The following is a 19,573-nucleotide window of genomic DNA, read 5'->3' as shown; positions in this document are numbered from 1 at the left end:
AAATTCTATAGTTTAAAAGTAAAATAACTAAACTGAAAAATTCATTAGAAGAGTAGAAATGAGCTAGCAGAAGAAAAGAATAGTGAACTTGAAGACAGATCAATAGAAATCAGTCAACCTGAAACAGAGAGAATAAAGAATAAATAAAAATTAACAGAGTCTCAGAGAAATATAGGACACCATTAAACACACCAACATACATTTCATGGGACTAGCAATGAAGAAGAAAGCAAGGGACAAAATAAATAAGCAAGGAAATAAAAGTTGAAGACTTATTAAATTTGATGAAATATATTCACGTACACAGCCAAGAACCTCAGCAAACTCCAAGCACAATAAGTACAAAGAGAAGAACACCTAGACATATCACAGTCAAAATGCTGAAAGACAGAGGAAATCTTGAAAGGTGCAAGAGTAAAAGGAATCATTACATCAAGCTGGCAGCTTATCAGAAAGAAGGGCCCAGAAGGTAGTGGGATGACATATTCAAAAAGCTAAAAGTAAAAACAGTGAAAAATAAATTTATATCTAGCAAGACTATCTTTCAAAAATGAGGGTAAGATAAGACATTCTCAGGGAAACAAAAATTGAGAGAATTTGTTGCCAGTAAACTGCCTTAAAATAAATAGTAAAGGAACTTCTTCAGATTGAAAGCAAATGACAATAGACAGTAATTCAAAGCTACAAGAAAAACAAAGAATGCCCATAAAGGTAATTATGTAGCTAATTGAAAAATATAGCATAATTGCATGCTCTTGTCTTTTCTTCTTTTGACTGATTCAAAAAGCAATTGCATAATACAACAATTTGGCATGTCAAATGTCATGTATTTGACAATCACCGTTCAAAGGAACTGGGTGAAAACGAAGTTATATTGGAGTAGGGAAATGATACCAAGTGTTATCTCACACCACTAGATGGAATAAAAAGAAACAGAAAGGATAAATAAGAATGTTAATATAACGAGCTCTATACATATATATTTGCTTCTATTTCTTTAGTTCTTTAAGAAATTAAGATAATATAAAATAATGATTATAACAATGTATTGTTCAGTTTGTAAGCTTTATAGAAGTAGTATGTATGACAGTAATAGCATAAAATATAGGGAGGAAATGTAACTATATAGGAATAAAGTTTCTATATTTTATGGGTATTAAATCAGTATAAATCTAAATTAGACTTTCATTAAGTTAAGATATACATTGTAAGTCCTAGAAGAACCACTAATAAATATTACAAAATATAATTTAAAATTTACTAAAAATTAAACTGCTACATTAAACATAAGCTGCTTAGTATAAAAAAATCAATAGAAAAAGAAAAAAGACATGTGACACATAGAAAACAAAAGGCAAAATGGCAGATATAATTCTAAACATATCAATAATATTAAATGCATGTGGGTTATACAATCTCACCAAAAAACAAGAAGTTTTAAATTGGATTTTAAAGGCTGTGATCCAATAACACTTTGTCTGGAAGACACATAGTTTGAAAGTAATAGGATGGAAGAAGATATACCACACAACATAAATGAAAGGAAAGCAGGAGTAGCTATTTGATGCTTTTAAAAATAACAAAAAAACTGACAAAATTTTAGCTGGACTAACCAAAAGAATAAAAAACAAAGAGAAGTCTGAAATTACTAAAATCAAGAATGAAAAAGGAATGTTACGATCATTGTATTGAAATAAAAAGATTATAAGGGAATATTATTACAAACAACTGTAAACCAACAAGATGAGTTGCATGAAATGAATTAATTTCTTGGAAGACACAAAGTACTGACTCTTACTCTAGAATAAATAGAAATTCCAGATAGGTCTATAATAAGCAAAAGATTGAATTGATCATTTTAAAACTTCCTGAAAGAAAAGCCAAGTACCATATGTTTTCCCTGGTGGAATCTATCAAACATTCAAAGAAAAACTACTATAAATACTTCACTAATTCTTTTAATAAAGAGAAGAGTTAGAAACAGTTTCCAACTCATCCTATGAGGGCAATATTACCCTGATACTAAAACTAGAAAAAAACTACAACCTAATATTGCTGATGAATATATTTGCAAAATTACTCATCAAAATACTAGCAAACCAAATCCAATAACATATTAAAAGGATTATACAACATGAACAAGTGGGATTTATCCTAGGAACACAGGTTGATTTAACATCCAAAATTAATTAATGTAATATGCCATTTTGATAAAAGACAAAATATTATACAGTCATTTCGAAAACATTTGATGTACTACAACTACATTTCATGATAAAACACTCATTTTTACCTAGTAAAAACCATCTACAAAAAATCCACAGTTAACCTCATACTTAATAGTGAAAGAATGAATATTTTCACCCTAAGATCAAGAACCAGACACAGATGTTCAACTTCATCACCTTGATTTAACATTGTTTTGGAGTTTCCAGCCCAGGCAACTAGGCAAGAAGAGGGAATAAAAGACATCTAAATTGGAAAGAAGGAAGTAAAACTATCTCCATTTGCAGATCATGTTATTTTGCATACAGAAAATCATAAGGATTACAATAAAAACCTGTGAAGACTGAAAAATAAAAGATCAATTTCTAAAAATCAATTATTTCTATAAGTTAGCAATGAAAATTATGCGTTTGAAATTAAGAAAACATTTCCAACCATAATGACAAAAAAGAACAAAATATTTAAGTATAAGTTTAACAAAAAGGTGTATAAGATTTGTACCCTAGAAAATACACAACATTGCTTAAAGATATTAAATAAAAACCTTAAATAAATAGAAAGTTGTCTCATGTTCATGGATTGAAAGACTAATAATGTTAGGATGGCCAATACTTCCTAAATTGGTGGAAATATTCAATGCAATCCCTGTCAAAATTCTTGCTGGCTTTTTAGAAGAAATTGACAAATTGAAGTTAAAATTCATGAGGAAATGCAAGAGACCCAGAATAGTCAAACGATCTTGGCTCATACTTCCTGATTTCAACCCTTACTGCAAAGCTACAGTAATCAAGACAGTGTGGTACTGGCATAATTACAAACATATGGTCAATTTATTTTTGACAAATGTACCAAGAAAATTAAATAGTGAAAAAATAGTCATTTCAACAAACACTGCCGGGGAAACTGAATGACCACATTCAAAGGAATAAAGTTGGAACCTTACCTCAAATCATATGCAAAACAAAAAAAACAAATAAAAACAAAGAAACAAACAAACAAAAACATAAAAACTCAGAATGGATCATAGACTTAAATATAAGAGATTAAACTATAAATTCCTGGAAAAAAAATTTAGGAGTAAATCCTAATGATCATTGGTTAGGAGACTTTCTTAGACACTACACTGAAAACATAAGCAGGAAAAAAAACAAAATAAACCATACTATTTTAAAACTTTTGTGCTTCAAATTATATCCTCAAGGAAAAAAAAACACAGAATGAGAGAACATATGTCTGATAAATAACTTGTATCCAGATATTTAAATGAATTTTACCATTCAATAAAGAAGACAGTAACTCAATTTTAAAATAGTCATAGGATTTGAATAGGTATTTTCTCTGAGAAGATATACATGTGACCAATAAGCATATGAAAAGTTGTTCCACATCATTAGTGAAAATCAAATCAAAACCACAATAAGATGCTATTTACACTTACTGGATGGCTATAATAAAACAAGATGACAACGGCAACTTTAGCAAAGATGTGGAGAAATTGGAACGCTTATATGCTGCTGGTGGGAATGTAAGATGGTGCAGTCACTATGAAAAACACTCTGGCAGTTTCTCAAAAGTTAAAATACTGTTATCATATGACCCACAATTCCATTCCAATGTATATATCCAAATGAAATGAAAATATATATCCATACAAAACCTTGTTTATGATTATTCATAACAATACTATTCATAGTGGCCCAAGAGTGGAAATAACCCAAATGTCTATCAACTGATGAATGTGTGTCAATACAATCTGGCATATCCATACAAGGGAATATTATTTGGCAATAAAAAGAAATGAAGTATTAATTCATGCTATGGCACAATTGCTCTTGAAAACATTATGCTAAGTTAAAGAATCTAGTCACAAAAGAACATATTTGTACTAAATGGCCAGAATAATGAAATATATTAGTAAGTTGCTTAGGGTTGGTGTAGAATAGGGATTGACTGCTAATGGGAACAGGGTTTTTATTTTTTTTAGGAGGTTGAAATATTCTAAAATTTAATTGTGCCGATGGCCGCACAGCAGTGAGTAGATTGAAAAATATTAGATGGTATACTTTAAATGAATAAGTTGTATGGCACGTGAATTATTTTCAGTAAAGCTGTTTGAAAACAAAAACTACAAAAGCAAATGATTCACAAGATCTGGGACTTTCAAAAGCTGAGCAAGACAATGTATTGAGGAGCATATGACAAAAGCTGGTACATCTTCGGCTTCTGGGGTCACAAGTTACAGAAAAAAAAAAAAACAGAACAAGTTTACCTTAGAAATATGCTGAAGGTGATTCTCCAGTTCAAATAAATGAGAGGACTAGGGGAATTCTTTCCTGTGCCACAGATTTCAAACATTTCTAAGCTTACCCTTATTAAATGACTGAATTAAAGCATAGGACTAAAATGCTTGCTCACAAGGAAGTGTGAAAGCACAGAGCTCAAAAAATAAATGGAATTAAGAGGGATTAAATTAAATTTAGCGGTGAGATAGGGAGGGAGTAAAACAGCATATGGTGACTGGAGCTGCTACCAGTGTAAATTTCTAGACTTTGCAAGAAGGCGGCAGTAGCTCAAATGGCAGCATGAAAAGACAGTTTGAGTAGGTGGCTTCCCCTTAACATGATAGGTGCTTATTGAAAAATATTAACCCCTTAATGAGAACTTTCACTCAATTGTGTTTCACACAAGTGTTTAATTGTGCACTGCAACTGACTGCCTGACAGCTCACTATGGCTAAAATAAAGATTTTCCCCATTTCCTCTTCCTTCAGATACTATTGAGTTTCTGCTGTGGTCTATGGCAAAGGTTAACTCTGGCTGGACATTAAAATACCCTGGGCAAGATGTCCCTAAATAGGTGAATGGATAAACTGTGGTTCATCCAGACACTGGAATATTATTCAGTAATAAGAAGAAATGAGCTTTCAAGCGATGAAAAGACATGAAGACACCTGAGATATATACTGCTAAGTGAAGGAAGCCAACCTGAAAAGGCTACATACAGAATGATTTCAACCAGGTAATTCATCTGGAAAAGGCAAAATTGTGAAGACAGAACAAAAGAAAACGTCAGTAGTTGCCAGCCAGGGGTTCCAGTGGAGGGAAAAAAGAATGAATTGTTGGAGCATAGGAGAATTTAAGGCCAGTGTAACTATTTTGTATCGTAGGTAATGGTGGATATATGTCATATATTTGTTAAGCCCCATAGAATGTACAACACAGAGTGAATGTAAGTGTCACCTATAGACTTTAGTTAATAATTATTCATCAAAATTGTGTCATCAGTGTAGCAAAGGTACCACACTGGTGCAATATGGGAACTCCCCGTACTTTCCACTCAACTTCCTGTAAACTTAGAACTGCCTTTTTTAAGGCTACTAAAAAATAATAAAAAAAACCCTCGGGAGATTGAAAAATTACATCTTTACAAATTCCTCATTCAAAGATGCTGATTTAACTGTTATTGGGTAAGATAGTAGTATTTTTTAAGAGTAGATAAGACAATCATAGTACATATTTAGGAATGAGAACTACTGGTTAATGACAACACTAAGTATGTTATTGTAAAAATTTTTATGAAGAAATGTCTAGGTTTTGGGGTTTGGCTGGTTATCTAAATTTGTCAGAAATGGTCCAGGGCTATAAAACTATGATATATTTTATTAATTATTTGATTTTTTATGACATGATTTTTTTTTTTTTATGAGGTGGAGTCTCACTCTGTCACCTAGGCTGGAGTGCAGTGGCATAATCTCAGCTCACTGCAACCTCTGCCTCCCGGGTTCAAGTGATTTTCCTGCCTCAGTCTTCTGACTAGCTGGGATTACAGGCGCACGCCCCCATGCCCAGCTAATTTTTTTATTTTTAGTAGAGACAAGATTTCCCCATGTTGGCCAGGCTAGTCTTGAACTCCTAATCTCAGGTGATCCACCTGCCTCAGCCTCCCAAAGTGCTGGGATTACAGGCATGAGCCTCTGTACCCTGCCAGAAATCTTTGATTTTATTTTTAATGAGATACATGAGAGACTTTGGCTAAATTCAACTTTATTAGTGCTATGGCATTCATAGCTTTTATAGCAGGTGAAACATACTATAGCTTCAATTATCAAGACTTCTTGCAGAGATTAAATGGAATAAGAAATTGAGAAGAACTTTAAATTCTTTAGGCTTCAAATTCTTTTACTTAAATAAAATATTTATATCTTAAATGTAAAATTTCTTTGAACATTTTTAAATCTTTCTGTGAAATTCATAATGGAAGGGGATTCATATCAAATATGGAGTATATTTTAGCTGTTATTTTGTCATTGGTATATCATAAAGTTATTTAATCTTATTGCAGAAAATTTGATGAGATATAATGAAATATAGGTTGACATAATTTTAGCTGGGAAATAGTAAAGGGTATATAATTTGGACTGAGAAAACCTTAGAGATAGTTTGGTTTTTTTTTTTTTTTGATGGGCTGTGGAGCTTTTTGTGGGATATTCCTTATGAATTAGAGGATCACAGATAATCCAGGGAGAAGTCATTGGTATTTTGATTGGAGCCCCTTGGGTATGGAAGCAAACTAGTCCTGACAAAAATGCTAACATGCTTACCTGAGAGGGACAATCATAACCCAAGATGACCTTACATAAGATGTTCAAATCCAGTAGGTAAGAGTGCAAAAGGCTTGAAAGATTGATGATAGCTACTTCTTTCTCTAGTAAGTCTTCCCTAGAGAGGATATTCTCATGACAGGCTGCACAATAGAAACACTTGGGAAGTTTTCCAAAGTCCTGATGTCCAGATGACAAGTAGAGTAATTACATAAGAATATCTTGGAGGAGACCTAGTGTTAAAAAGAGAGGCAGCACTTATTATTGGTGATTTGGAAGAACACACTGCATATGTATAGATCACCTATTTCTTTCTTCTCTCACTTTGAAATTGGCCTGACTGCAGAGATGCATTATCTTTGCCTCTATACTGTGATTTTTACTGGGCTTGTGACTGGGTAGGTAAATCTGACAAATCTGGGGTGAATTATTAGCAGTTTGCCCTTCTCCAACTTAGCTTTTATCCCCAATTAAAGCTGACAGCTTGATCTCTGTCATGCTTCCAAATATATCTCTCAATTTGTTCCAAAATAAGGACCTAATTTACTAGCCCATTATGTCTGTGAAGCACTTATGAACCAGAGAAATTTCAAGGAACCCAGTTGCTGGAAATACATCTGGCTTCTAATAAGGTTCTAATCTCCTGTTCTCTCTCACTCTTTCTCTGGGGCTGGAGGCTGCATGTTCAGCTTTAAAATTCTCTTTTTCTCCAGATACATCTGTCTTTGAGTCCCTTGATGACTCATGGTGAATCTAGGTTTCTATGACACTAGTTCTAACAGCAGTTGAACAATACCTTATAACTCCAAGAACCAATGCCAGCAAGTTGTGTCCCTGAATCTCAAAATATAAATTTCCAAGACAGAAAATAAGATTATCTTATCTTGAAATATATGCTCACTTCTCTTCTCATCAACTGTGCTAGCTGGAAAGTCACAAGTTGCACAGAAGGCTGCCCACTCCTTCATCAGTCTGGGTCTGAGGATGCTTCCCAGAAAGGTGTTGGCTGGAAGGGTATCCCACAATATAGCTACTGAATCACCAGCTCTGTTCTGTTTTTATATTTATTCCAAGTCTCCTATGTAACTTTCAAAAAGTTCTTGAAAATTTTTATCCCTTAATTGTAAAAATTACCAAAACTGCCATTGTGAGAATGAGATAATTAGATGCACAATTTAGAGAACTTTAGAAAAAATTGAATTTATGATATTTTTAGGTAGTTCAAATGTATTTCTTAAACTGCAGGTTAAATAAGAGTTATTGTTTAAACTTCAGAAGTTGTTACTATTAGTTAAGGATAAAATGATTATTGGAGATTATCTTACCTGGGGAAAGAGAATGATCACAATCATTTTACTTCTAATGTTTCTTTTTTAGGCATTAATTATACCTCTACAACATTTTTTAAAGGAACTTCTTCAAAGTGTTTAAACCCTATTATTGAGTGTTTAATTTTACTTAAAAATAGTCTCAACTGAATTTTACCTCACTAGTGAACTATCTAAAAATTGATTTTTACTTTTCAAGAAAAGTGTTGAAATGTAGCTTGTGAAGGAAATACTGTTTCATTTTTAAAAATATGTTCTCTTGTACTTTCATTGTTTAGATTCCTTTCATTTAGTTTTACTTTAATGTTGTAGGATTTGAAATTTCCTAGGGAGACGAAAGTGTCCATTTTGATTTTCCCTGCTATTAACCAATTATTCATTGGAGGCAGCACTATTTTTAAGTTGCAGTAGCATTAGTCAGAGTTTTTAGAAGACCTGTATTTGATTCCATTTTTCTAACTAATGAATTGTATGACCTTGGGCTGGTGACAATATTTCTGAACTTCAGTTTTCTCATCTTTGAAAGAACAGAGTTAGAATATATTTTCTTTAATTCCTCTTCTAGCTCTGATGTATTATTCCATGAATGGCTCCATAGAGCAGAATTCTTGGCTCATGGTTATTATGGTAAACTATTACAAGGCCATAGAATTACATTTATAGATTTCTATGAAACACCATCAGAGATTCACTGCTTCTGCCCCAAGAGCTTAACAGAGGATCCTAAAAGGTGCCGATATTTCTTGATTTATTCATGTACATTAGCATTTTCTCCTGATCCAAATGGGCAATCAGTTTTCCTGAGGAATTAAGGCGTCATGATGGTAAAGGTAGGGAGTGATGTGGACCAAGAAACAGAGAATATGTGATTTAAAACTTACGTAAATAGTAAGGTATTTCCTGAGGAACCTGAAAAGTTTTACAAAATTTAGGAAATCTTTATGCATGAGGTTCATTCCAGGTTTTATTTCTTGGTCTTGTTATCACATATGATTGCTCTGTGTAATGGGGATACAATAGAAGAAGGGCCCACAGGACAGGGCTGGACTAAGCTGGTGGAATGTCATTCCCATTGTGTTCTATTGATCAAAGTAAGCCACAAGACCAAGCCTTGTGAGGAAATAGGCTCTGTCTTTTGATGGGAGATTCTGCAAAGTCTTAAAATCATTTCTGAAATCTATCACATCCTCAGTTTCTGATAAAATTGACAAATAATTTTTGCAGAGTTTCCACAAACATTCAGTAAAATAGAGTGCTTGTTTCAGTACCTGGTATAGAATGTCCACTCAATAGGTGAAATCTCTTTATCAGCTGCACAGTTATTATTAGAATATTATGTCTGGGTTTTGGTCATCAGAATGACTAAATCTTGTTACTTCTACTCCTATCTCAAAAAAAAATGCATCCTTTCTTTTCTACTTCTGCCACTACTGCCTCAATTGTGACCCTCCTCACTTCTTACCATGATTATTGAAATAAATAGACTCCCAACTGGTCTCCTTGAGTAATAAACAATTGATTACCTGTCTCTACTGGGGAACTGTAAACTCCATGAGGGCAGGGACCCTGACTTTATTGCTTATTGCTGCATTTTCCTTTCCTGCACATTTCTTATAGTAAATGCTAATAAATATTCGTTGAATGTACGAATAGATTAAACTGCATATAAAGAAAATTTTATAACATGCAAATCTTGTTACTCTACTTCTTTACATTTCGCCAATGACTCCGCATAGTGCCCAAGATGAAATTTAAGCTTCTCAGCTTAACCTACAAGGCTGTCAATGATCTGACCCCTTCCTTGTTAACTTCCTCTCTCACTCTTCTTATACATGTAACCTATATTCCAGTAGTTGCCTGAAACTATCATTCAGAAATGGTATCCTCTTCCCAAGAATGGCCTGAGCTCCCTTCTTCATGTGGTTTAACTCCTATATGTTTTAAGACTTTGGCGAAAAATTTCCTCCTCTGCGACACTCACCTTGATTTTTCTGAATTTGGCCAGACATTACTCCCGTTGTCTCTTAGCGCTCTATGCATAACTTTGTCACAACAATTTTCAACCTTCCAAAGTAGGTGCCTCCTCCTCCACATGACCAGCAAGCACAAGCATGTAGTAGAAGCTTTGTAATTTTTATGTGAATGAAGGCAGCATAACAGCAGTGGGAAAAGGTAGCTTTAAAAATTCATTGCCAGAGCCAGGTGCGGTGGATCACGCCTGTAATCCCAGCACTTTGGGAGGGCAGGGTGGGTGGATAATTTGAGGCCAGGAGTTTGAGACCAGTCTGGCCAACATGGTGAAAACCCGTCTCTACAAAAAATACAAAATTTAGCTGGGTATGGTGGCGGATGCCTGTAATCCCAGCTACTTGGGAGGCTGAGGCAGGATAATCCCTTGGAACCCTGGGAGGCAGAGGTTGCAGTGGGCCAAGATTGCACCACTGCACTCCAGCCTGGGTGACAGAGAGATTCTGTCTCAAAAATATATATATATATATTTCCAGAAGTTTGATGGAGTAACAGACACCCCGTTTAAGCACTTAAGCCCAGGTATGTTTATTTCTTCCATGATTAAAGTCTCGCTAGAGTATTCGTCCACTAAATAGACTAAATTGCATTTCTTTGTTCTTAAAATAATTCTCAGTAGTGAGCTTGGTGTTATTGTATCCCCAAATGACTATTGCCCTAACCTTTATTTGCATTGAAGCTTGACTTCATTTCTCTTTGATTGCTTTTGTTGATTGAGCAAGTGGCTTATATTTTATTTCTGAAAAATCTCAAAAGATTCAGACTAGTCCAAGTAAAGCCATGTTTGTAAAATGCTGAACTATTCATTTGGCGGTGACTAAAGTATTTTGGCATCTTGAGCACAGAGCTAGTCTCAGCTTCTTCGACAATAATAATGATATTGTGCTAGTATAATTGCCTTCAGGAAAGAAGAGAAATCCAACATCGATTTGACAAGACTGATGTTTAAGTGGATCCTACTGCATCTGCCTTTGAACAGAAAGAGAAAATTGATAGTTAGACAAAGCACCACGTGAATCCTGTGCCTACCATTGGTGCATAAGTTAAAGTAGCCCCAGGCAACTTTTTTAGTTACTCTTCTTTGATTTACTATCGCTCTTATAATAGAACAGGAATGCATTCTAAACAATTTTAGGTCACCTAGTGCTTTTCATTATTTCCCAACTATAGCCCAGTTCTCTAAGTTTTTAAATATTTAAAGGAAGTGACAAGACATAATTTGATAAAGCAAAATACAGGAGAACATCACAAGCTACAATCTGAATAACCACAATTTCCCTTTTCCTAAGAATAAACTGGAGTAACCCTTCCATAAATATATTTGATAATTTCAGAGGATGGGTGGATTTCTCTTTGGGAAAAAAATGTATCCTTTACTTTTCATTGTAATGTTGCCTAAGGTTGAGCATGTGCCTTCATTACATATCAACTAATTCCTTTCCTGACGGCACTAAATAATAAATGACACACTTACAATACGATACAAAGAGTGAATTGGAGTTTGCTTTATGAAAGCCAACATCCCCTTTATCCTGCTAAGAAGACTGAAGCCAAGGGAACGCAGGTGACTAGGACAAGATTATTCAGCTGTCTAACAGAAAAAACTAAACCAGCGACTAAGACTTCAGTTTCTTTCCTTTATATTCTTTCTCCTGAGCCTCTAATTTTCATATTATTTTGTTTCTTAGCCTTTCCCTTCTGAATACTTATATGTAACAAATTGTTTCAAAGGTAGCTATTCAGCAGGTTCTCAAATAACATTGTTTCACTGAAGATTGTTTGGTGGCAATGTCGAGAAAAAGACCTATTCCAGCTGGAGCCAAGGTTTGTATGGAATTTGCTAGCTTCTCCGCATATCTGTGTGGGTTTTCTCTGGGTACACCTGTTTCCTCCCACATCCCTAGGATGTACACATCAGTGAATTGGAGTGTCTAAGTGGTCCCGGTCTGAGTGCTTGTGGGTGTGCCTGTGAGCGCACCCTGCAATGGAATGGCATCTGGTCCGGCAGGGGGCAGGGAGGTTGTTCCCCGCCTGCTCCCTAAACTTTGAGGATAGGCTGTGGCCATCCTCAACTCTGAACTGGAATAATTAAGGAAATAGTTATCTTACCTGTTTTCATGAATCTTTCTTAAATGTTTACATTTACTTTTATTTCAGTGTTTACTATTAGAAGTGTTTGGGGTATTTATTTTGAAGTTTGATGATGCTTTTGTGACCAGAAATATGCCATAGAAACTTAACTCTGTTTTGTATCAATTAGCCTATGTAGAATTGATTTTGATATATGTCATTTTGCTTAAAGTCACAATTCCCAAGAAACTATTAAGGACATTGAGGAAGGACTTACTGTACATTTTAAAAGGAGTGAGATTTTTAACTTAAATAAATTGGTTTTGAGAAGGATTTGTTTATGGATGCAAGAAAATTATTATCCTGTACAAATCATAAAGCTCTCTTTTCTATATAAGATTTTACATTAACAAAAAAATTAATATTTAATTACAATTGCTATGAAGATTGCAAGTCTTATCCAGGATTTTTTGGAATACATGCTACGTGTATATATTCAAGGTAAAATATATCCTTTACATTTAATTCAAATTAAATTTAATTTTTACTGGATGTTCTAAGAATTGCTTGTGTATATTCTAAAACATTGTCTGGGCCTGTATACATAATACTTGTTGTACTCAGTCTTTCATATAAATCTACCTACAAAAACATGAGTATATTTATGAGAAGTCCAACTTTTTGTTTCAGACTAGATTAGCACTCACGCACCCGAGATGCAAATATGTCTAGATAATATTGAAAAAATGGCTGGGTTCCTTTAAACTAAATCCTTTGTACACATGTCAAGGTGCCATAACATTTCTGTATTCCATGTAGTTTGCTGTTTTGTAAATATATGAAAATAATTTGTAAGGATTTTTTACAAACTTATGGTCTGTATGAGCAAGAATACAGTTATTCCTGTACATGCCAAGATAAAAATGGCATATATATATTTATGTTTATTTAATTTAGAATATCATTTAATATTGCCTAATTTTCCTTCACTTTATTATGTGTATCTATTTCTTGTAAGATTTGATTGTCAGAGAGTGGTTCCTCATTTTTAAAGCATTTCATAGATCTTGCAAATTAGACTTTTCTAACAACACTGTGGACCATCCGCAGTGGCTCATGCCTTTAATCCCAGCACTTAGGGAGGCAAAGGTGGGAGGATGACTTGAGCCCAGGAGGTCAAGGCTACAGTGAGCCATAAGCATACCCTGCACTCCAACCTGGGTGATAGAGTGAGACTTTGTCTCAAAAGAAATTTTTTTTTTAATTTTTAAAAATTAGCCAGGCACAGTGGCTCATGCCTGTAATCCTAGCATTTTGGGAGGCCGAGGTGGGCGGATTGCCTGAACTTAGGAGTTGGAGACCAGCCTGGGCAACATGGCTAAACCCCGTCACTAGTAAAAATACAAACAATTATCTGGGCATGGTGGTGCATGCCTGTAATCCCTGCTGCTCAGGAGACTGAGGCAGGAGAATCACTTGAACCCCAGAGGTGGAGGTTGTAGTGAGCCAATATTGCGCCACTTCACTCCAGCCTGGGTAAAAGAGTGAAACTCCATCTAAAAAGTAATAATAATAATAAAATAATAACACTACTAGGAAAAGATTATATAGTTTTTATTAAGGAAGAAATATAAATTCAGAATTTTTTTTTCATGTGTTTTCCCAGCTAGTTTTCTTGTCAAAATAGGCAGGACTAGATCTCAGATTTCTTGAGTTCTTATTTTATGACAGGTCATATTAAAACCTTATCTCTTTCTCTAGTGAAAACAGAGGACTGAATTTGGATTAATTCTAATAACTACACACTCTAAAGTTAACAGGTTATTAAGAATAAAATGATTACTGACACTTTGAGTTTATTTTGCAGCGTGCATGTGTGTGTGTGTGTGTGTATGTGTGTGTATGTGCTGGTTTGGGAAATGAGGATGGCAGTGGGGTTGGTGAGAATGATGAGAATGATTATGAAAATATTTTGTGAAATTGACATTAGACTGACTTTGGGTGAAAAGGAGAGAGGTAAACCAAGAAACGAAGTGTGAACAAATGGCAAAAGAAAACACTGAGGAAGAATCCCCCTTAAAAAAAAATCCCTTAATCTGTCAAATATGCTTTTGGTTGCAAGTCACCAGCTCAATCTGGCTTAAGCAAAAAGAACTATCGCAAGGGCAAAAAACCAAACACCGCATGTTCTCACTCATAGGTGGGAATTGAACAATGAGAACACATGGACACAGGAAGGGGAACATCACACACCGGGGCCTGTTGTGGGGTGGGGGAAGGGGGCAGGGATAGCATTAGGAGATATAGCTAATGTAAATGACGAGTTATACATATGTGACAAACCTGCACATTGTGCACATGTACCCTGAAACTGAAAGTATAATAATAAAAAAAAAAAATTCTTATTTAAAAACATCATAGAGTAGATCTAGTTTCAGGCCAGCTAAACCCATGATTTTGACACTTCTGATGTCAAAATTTTTGTCTCTTCATCTCTCAGCTCTTTTATCTGCGATATTTTACAAGTTTGTAATTTAGGAGTCAGATCTGTATAAGGAGTACAGATTTAGGAGTCATCACCAGGTAACTGTTAATTGTTTTCTTGGGAAAAGATGAAATCATTCATGAGAGGGTCCAAGAGAGAAGAGAAGAGGACCTTGAAGAGAATCCCAAAAAACACCAGTGTTTAGGAGGAAGAGAAGCCTAACAAGAACAGAAAGAACTACCGGAAAAGGAAGAGAACAAGGAGCCCAGAGGCCATAGGGAAAGCTGAGCATGCCATAGATATGCACCGTCTGGCTATCTGACTTACAGCAATTTCCTCATTTCCAGGAATAGTCTCTGTACTCAGGAATGGCCATTTGGACCATATGATGCTGACTTCTGGCCACAGCTGCATGTTTTTACATGGCTCCAATTGAGTCAGGCTGGCCCCATCAGATTCCCATTTCTTTTTTGTTGTTGCTGTTGTTTATTTATTTATTTTGAGGCAGAGTCTCGCTCTGCCGCCCAGGCTGGAGTGCAGTGGCGCAATCTCGGCTCACTGCAAGCTCCGCCTCCCGGGTTCATGCCATTCTCCTGCCTCAGCCTCCTGAGTAGCTGGGACCACAGGCGCCCGCCACCACGCCCGGCTAACTTTTTGTATTTTTAGTAGAGACGGGGTTTCACCGTGTTAGCCAGGATACTCTTGATCTCCTGACCTTGTGATCCACCCACCTCGGCCTCCCAAAGTGCTGGGATTACACGCCTGGGCCACTGCTCCCGGCCCAGATTCACATTTCTAAGACATTAAAATTTAGAACTGAGAGACACAGAAACCATATATGACAGGCTTAGTTAAAACAAACAAAACATGCTAAATAGAAATAAAATCATAGACAATTCAGGAAGTAAAGACAATTAGAGTCATAACAGCAGAAGAGAAAGACAGTATCTGTTGGTGAGTGGTAAGGAAGAGAATGGAATGCTTTTGCTTTACTTTGCATTGATTTAAAGTCTTAATGATTTGAGTATCTATTAATATATTTGCCTCCCCATTCTTGTAAGATGAACTGTCTTCCTAATTCACAGAGAAAATGAAATTCATGAAGCAGAAAATTCCTCAATTCCTTGCCACCAACACGAGTCCTTTTCCTTCTTTGCATTGTTTCACAATGGAAAAAAAAAGGAACTCTCTGGTAAATTTCTCCACCATAATGTTATAAATATGTTCCAACAATTAAATAACCTAATATATGGTGTTACTTTATTGCAAAACTAGTGAGATGCAGTCTGAGTCTTCAGCTACTGATACTGAATTCCAGGGGTCTGTCTGCAAGGTCCCAATCCATCTTGTTCTTGCTTCAGTTTGACACCGTCTAGTAGTGGCTCTTCACCCTGGTGTAAATATGTTCGAAAATGATTCTAGGACCTAAAACTGGCTGTGACTTCTAGGACAGCACTTGTAATTCCAAGTCTGCTCCTAGTTATTTTGCCCTTCACCTACTGGGACTAGTAAATACTAATAACATAAAAATCTTTTCCACTGTCTGCAGTTTTCTTGCCTGTTTACAACCCACTTCTATTTTATTCCCTTCCTCCCAGAAAATGAAAGCTTTAATCTGTTCCAGTTTGAGAATGGGAGCTGGAATGGAAGCCAAGGTCTGATTGCCCTGTGTGTTACACTATATGTCAAATTTCTCCTACATGTTCCTTAGGATTATCATATCTTCAATGCATATTTAGCACAGTGCTGAGTACATTGTAGGATGTCAATTCAATTTTGTAAATTATGTGAATGGATGGATACATAAATGAATAGATGGATAATCTGTACAAATTGGAAGAGGCCATTATCCAGAGTACAAGAGGATAGATAACTTTTAGGGAAGAGGAACTTCTTTATCTATTGAAACATTTCTATTCTTCAGGGAAGGAAACAATATGCCTTGGCATGGATTGTAATATATGTCACATACTACAAAGAAAAAAGAAAATCAGATAATAGGTATTTAGTGTTCTTTTTTAAAAAATATGTTTTTTGAGCAATTTTAGGTTCACAGTAATAATGAGGAGGAGGTACAGAAATTCTCCATCTGTTCTTGCCCACAGTCAGGCAAAAATCTCCCCTACCATCAAAATCTCCCACCAGTGTGCTTTAATTGTTATAGTTGAGGAACATGCATTGTTAAGATTCCTTTAAACTTTCAGAATGGTGTCCTGGGTGAATAAAGAATTATAATAGTTGAGAATATGTTTAAATGTTTATTTCCAATTTTCATGTCCATGTGAATTAATTGAAGTGGTTTGATACAATTTTCTTATTTTGGAACAACCAGCATTATTGAAGTAAGTTATCATGGATTGAACAGCTGCAAGTTTTAAATTGAGCATGACTATTAAAGCAATGTATCTTAGGCTTAAAAACATAGTGCTTTATTTACATTGCTATCATTTCAAATGGGGCTCTGTTTGCTCAAAACCTTTGGGATTTTTTTTTAAGTGTTTGACTTCTGCTTCTTTCTTTCTTAAAACAAGCAGAGAAAAACAAACAGAGAACAATTCCCGTTTTCTGATTCTTTTGGAAACCCAGAAGCAACTCTCTAGAATAGGCATTTTATTATATGTCTGGTAGATTACCTAGTTCACCCCAAGTTTTTTCATGCTGTCTGCTTTTATCTCCTGTTATTCTTAAAACATCCTGGAATCCTATTTCTGTTTGATATGTTATTCTTAATGAATGGGAAAAAAAAGAAAAACTCCTTGAAATGTGTTTTCAGATTGTCGAGGATTGGAGATACTTTGATACTTAGGGAAATTGATGAAAAGAAGTTTAGCTTTGTTATATTAATTGTACTCGGCCTCTATATTTATATATCAAGACAAAGTTATCCTAGGTAATATTGTTTTGTTTACCTTTATCTTTCTTAGAGGAAAAAGATGGAGAGAAGGAAAGAAGCTTGCAATTTTAAAAAATTTAATAATATTGGAGCCTCTCTAGAGGCTCAAGTGATCCTCCAACCTTTGCCTCCCTAAGTGCTGGGATTAAAGGCATGAGCCACTGCAGCTGGTCCACAGTGTTGTTAGGAAAGTCTAATCTGCAAGATCTTTGAAATACTTCAAAAATGAGTAACTGCTCTTGGCAATAAGACCTTAAAAGAGGTAGATATATATGATAAATTGAAGGAAATTAGACAATATTAAATGAATGTTATTAAGTTTTAATATTAAGTTTTAATGTGATTTAATATTTAATATGATTTGTGGAGATTTTCTTATTGTTCTAAAATTAGATTAGGCTACTATGATGACATCTAGTGCTATTTATCAGTATTTCTGGTTCTCCTTTTTCTGGATACAAGGAAGAATTGCATCTTTCAGCTTTTTTGAAGATAGGCGTGGCCATGTCACTTTCTTTGGCAAATAAAGTGTGAGCAGAAATGGCATGTATCACCTTTGAGTGGTAGTCTTTGAGGAACAAAACATAATTTGTCATGTTCTTTTCTTCCTGTAGTGGCAATAATTCAGGAAGTGGAATTTAGCAGCCTACAACCCTAAAAGAGGTTATAGTACAGAAAAACTGCTTGCTGACCCAAGATGAATGTGTAGCATGAGTGAAAAATAAACCTTTGCTTTCAAGTACTCGGATTTGGGCTTCATGTAAAAATTAGTCGATTTTCACATACACAGGAATTAGCACAAGGAAGTAGACATCCTCCATAAAAACTAAAAAGTAATATATGATGTTCACTTATGAGCTGGTGGCTGGATAAAAGGCAATACATTTTATATGGTAACTGTGATAGCTAATACTGAGTGCCAACTTGATTGGATTGAAGGATGCAAAGTATTGATCCTGGGTGTGTCTGCGAGGGTATTGCCAAAGGAGATTAGCATTTGAGTCAGTGGGCTGGGAAAGACAAGCCTATCCTTAATCTGGGTGGGCACCATCTAATCAGCTGCTAGAATGACTAGAATATAAAGCAAGCAGAAAAATGTGAAAATATTAGATAGGCTTAGCCTCCCAGCCTACATCTTTCTACTGTGCTAGGTGCATTCTGCCCTCGAACAGCCTAATCCAAGTTCTTCAGTTTTGGGACTCAGACTAGCTCTCTTTGCTCCTCAGCTTGCAGACGACCTATTGTAAGAACATATGATTGTGTGAGTTAATACTGAATAAACTCCCCTTTGTATATATATCTATCCTATTAGTTCTATTTCTCTAGAGAACCCTAACTAATACAGATTTTGGTACCAGGAGTGGTTCTAGAGGAATAGAATATTAAGGATGGAGTTCCTTTGTTATATTTCAGTTTTCTGGAGTTGGCTGCTAAATATGATTAGACCCCAAAATGCTAAGGACTCTACTTTTAATATTACGGAGAACACTGATAGTTCTTGGCATTAACTGTTTAGAGAGTTATGCAGTATAAATGCATTTAACACTCCTGATTCACTGCTCATGAGAGGCAAGGAGTTTAGTGACTCTATACATAATACCTTTGATCATATGTGGAGAACCAAGGAACATAATGAAGCCAGTTGGTTGCTCCTAAGTTCAGTGGACAAAGTGATGAAAGAAAATTATGAACTCAGGGATGCTAACTCCTGACTTTAGAAGCGGATACTGAGCCTCAAATCTATTAAGACTGCCCTGAGTGAGAGTCTCATCTCCTGTAGAGAAAGAGCTGAAATTGTGGAAAAACAGACACATGCTCTTATTATGTGAGTGGCTGACCTGCAACCAAAGGTGCCTGCACAGCCTCACCAGGTGTCTACTGTTAAAGTGAGGGCATTGATTGGAAAAGAATAGGACCCTGCAACTCGGAATGGGGATGTGTGG

The 19,573-nt window shown here is 35.3% G+C and overlaps 1 long non-coding RNA gene across 1 annotated transcript in view; it reads right to left on the bottom strand.

Moving 5' to 3' along the window:
- The window catches only part of LOC129460399 (uncharacterized), a 40,812-nt gene extending 33,224 nt beyond the window's left edge, over window positions 1–7,588 (bottom strand). The window contains exons 1-2 of the long non-coding RNA XR_008650216.1: window positions 7,151–7,588; window positions 6,827–7,059 (exon numbers count right to left, since the gene is read on the bottom strand). This is a non-coding gene — a long non-coding RNA (uncharacterized lncRNA). The remainder of the gene's footprint in view (window positions 1–6,826; window positions 7,060–7,150) is intronic.
- Between the last annotated feature and the right edge of the window lie 11,985 nt (window positions 7,589–19,573).

This window comes from Symphalangus syndactylus, chromosome 13, assembly GCF_028878055.3.
Source record: "Symphalangus syndactylus isolate Jambi chromosome 13, NHGRI_mSymSyn1-v2.1_pri, whole genome shotgun sequence".
Classification (NCBI taxonomy): domain Eukaryota; kingdom Metazoa; phylum Chordata; class Mammalia; order Primates; family Hylobatidae; genus Symphalangus; species Symphalangus syndactylus.
The sequence above is the reverse complement of the archived record's forward strand: the minus strand, read 5'-3'. Positions and strand labels throughout refer to the sequence as shown.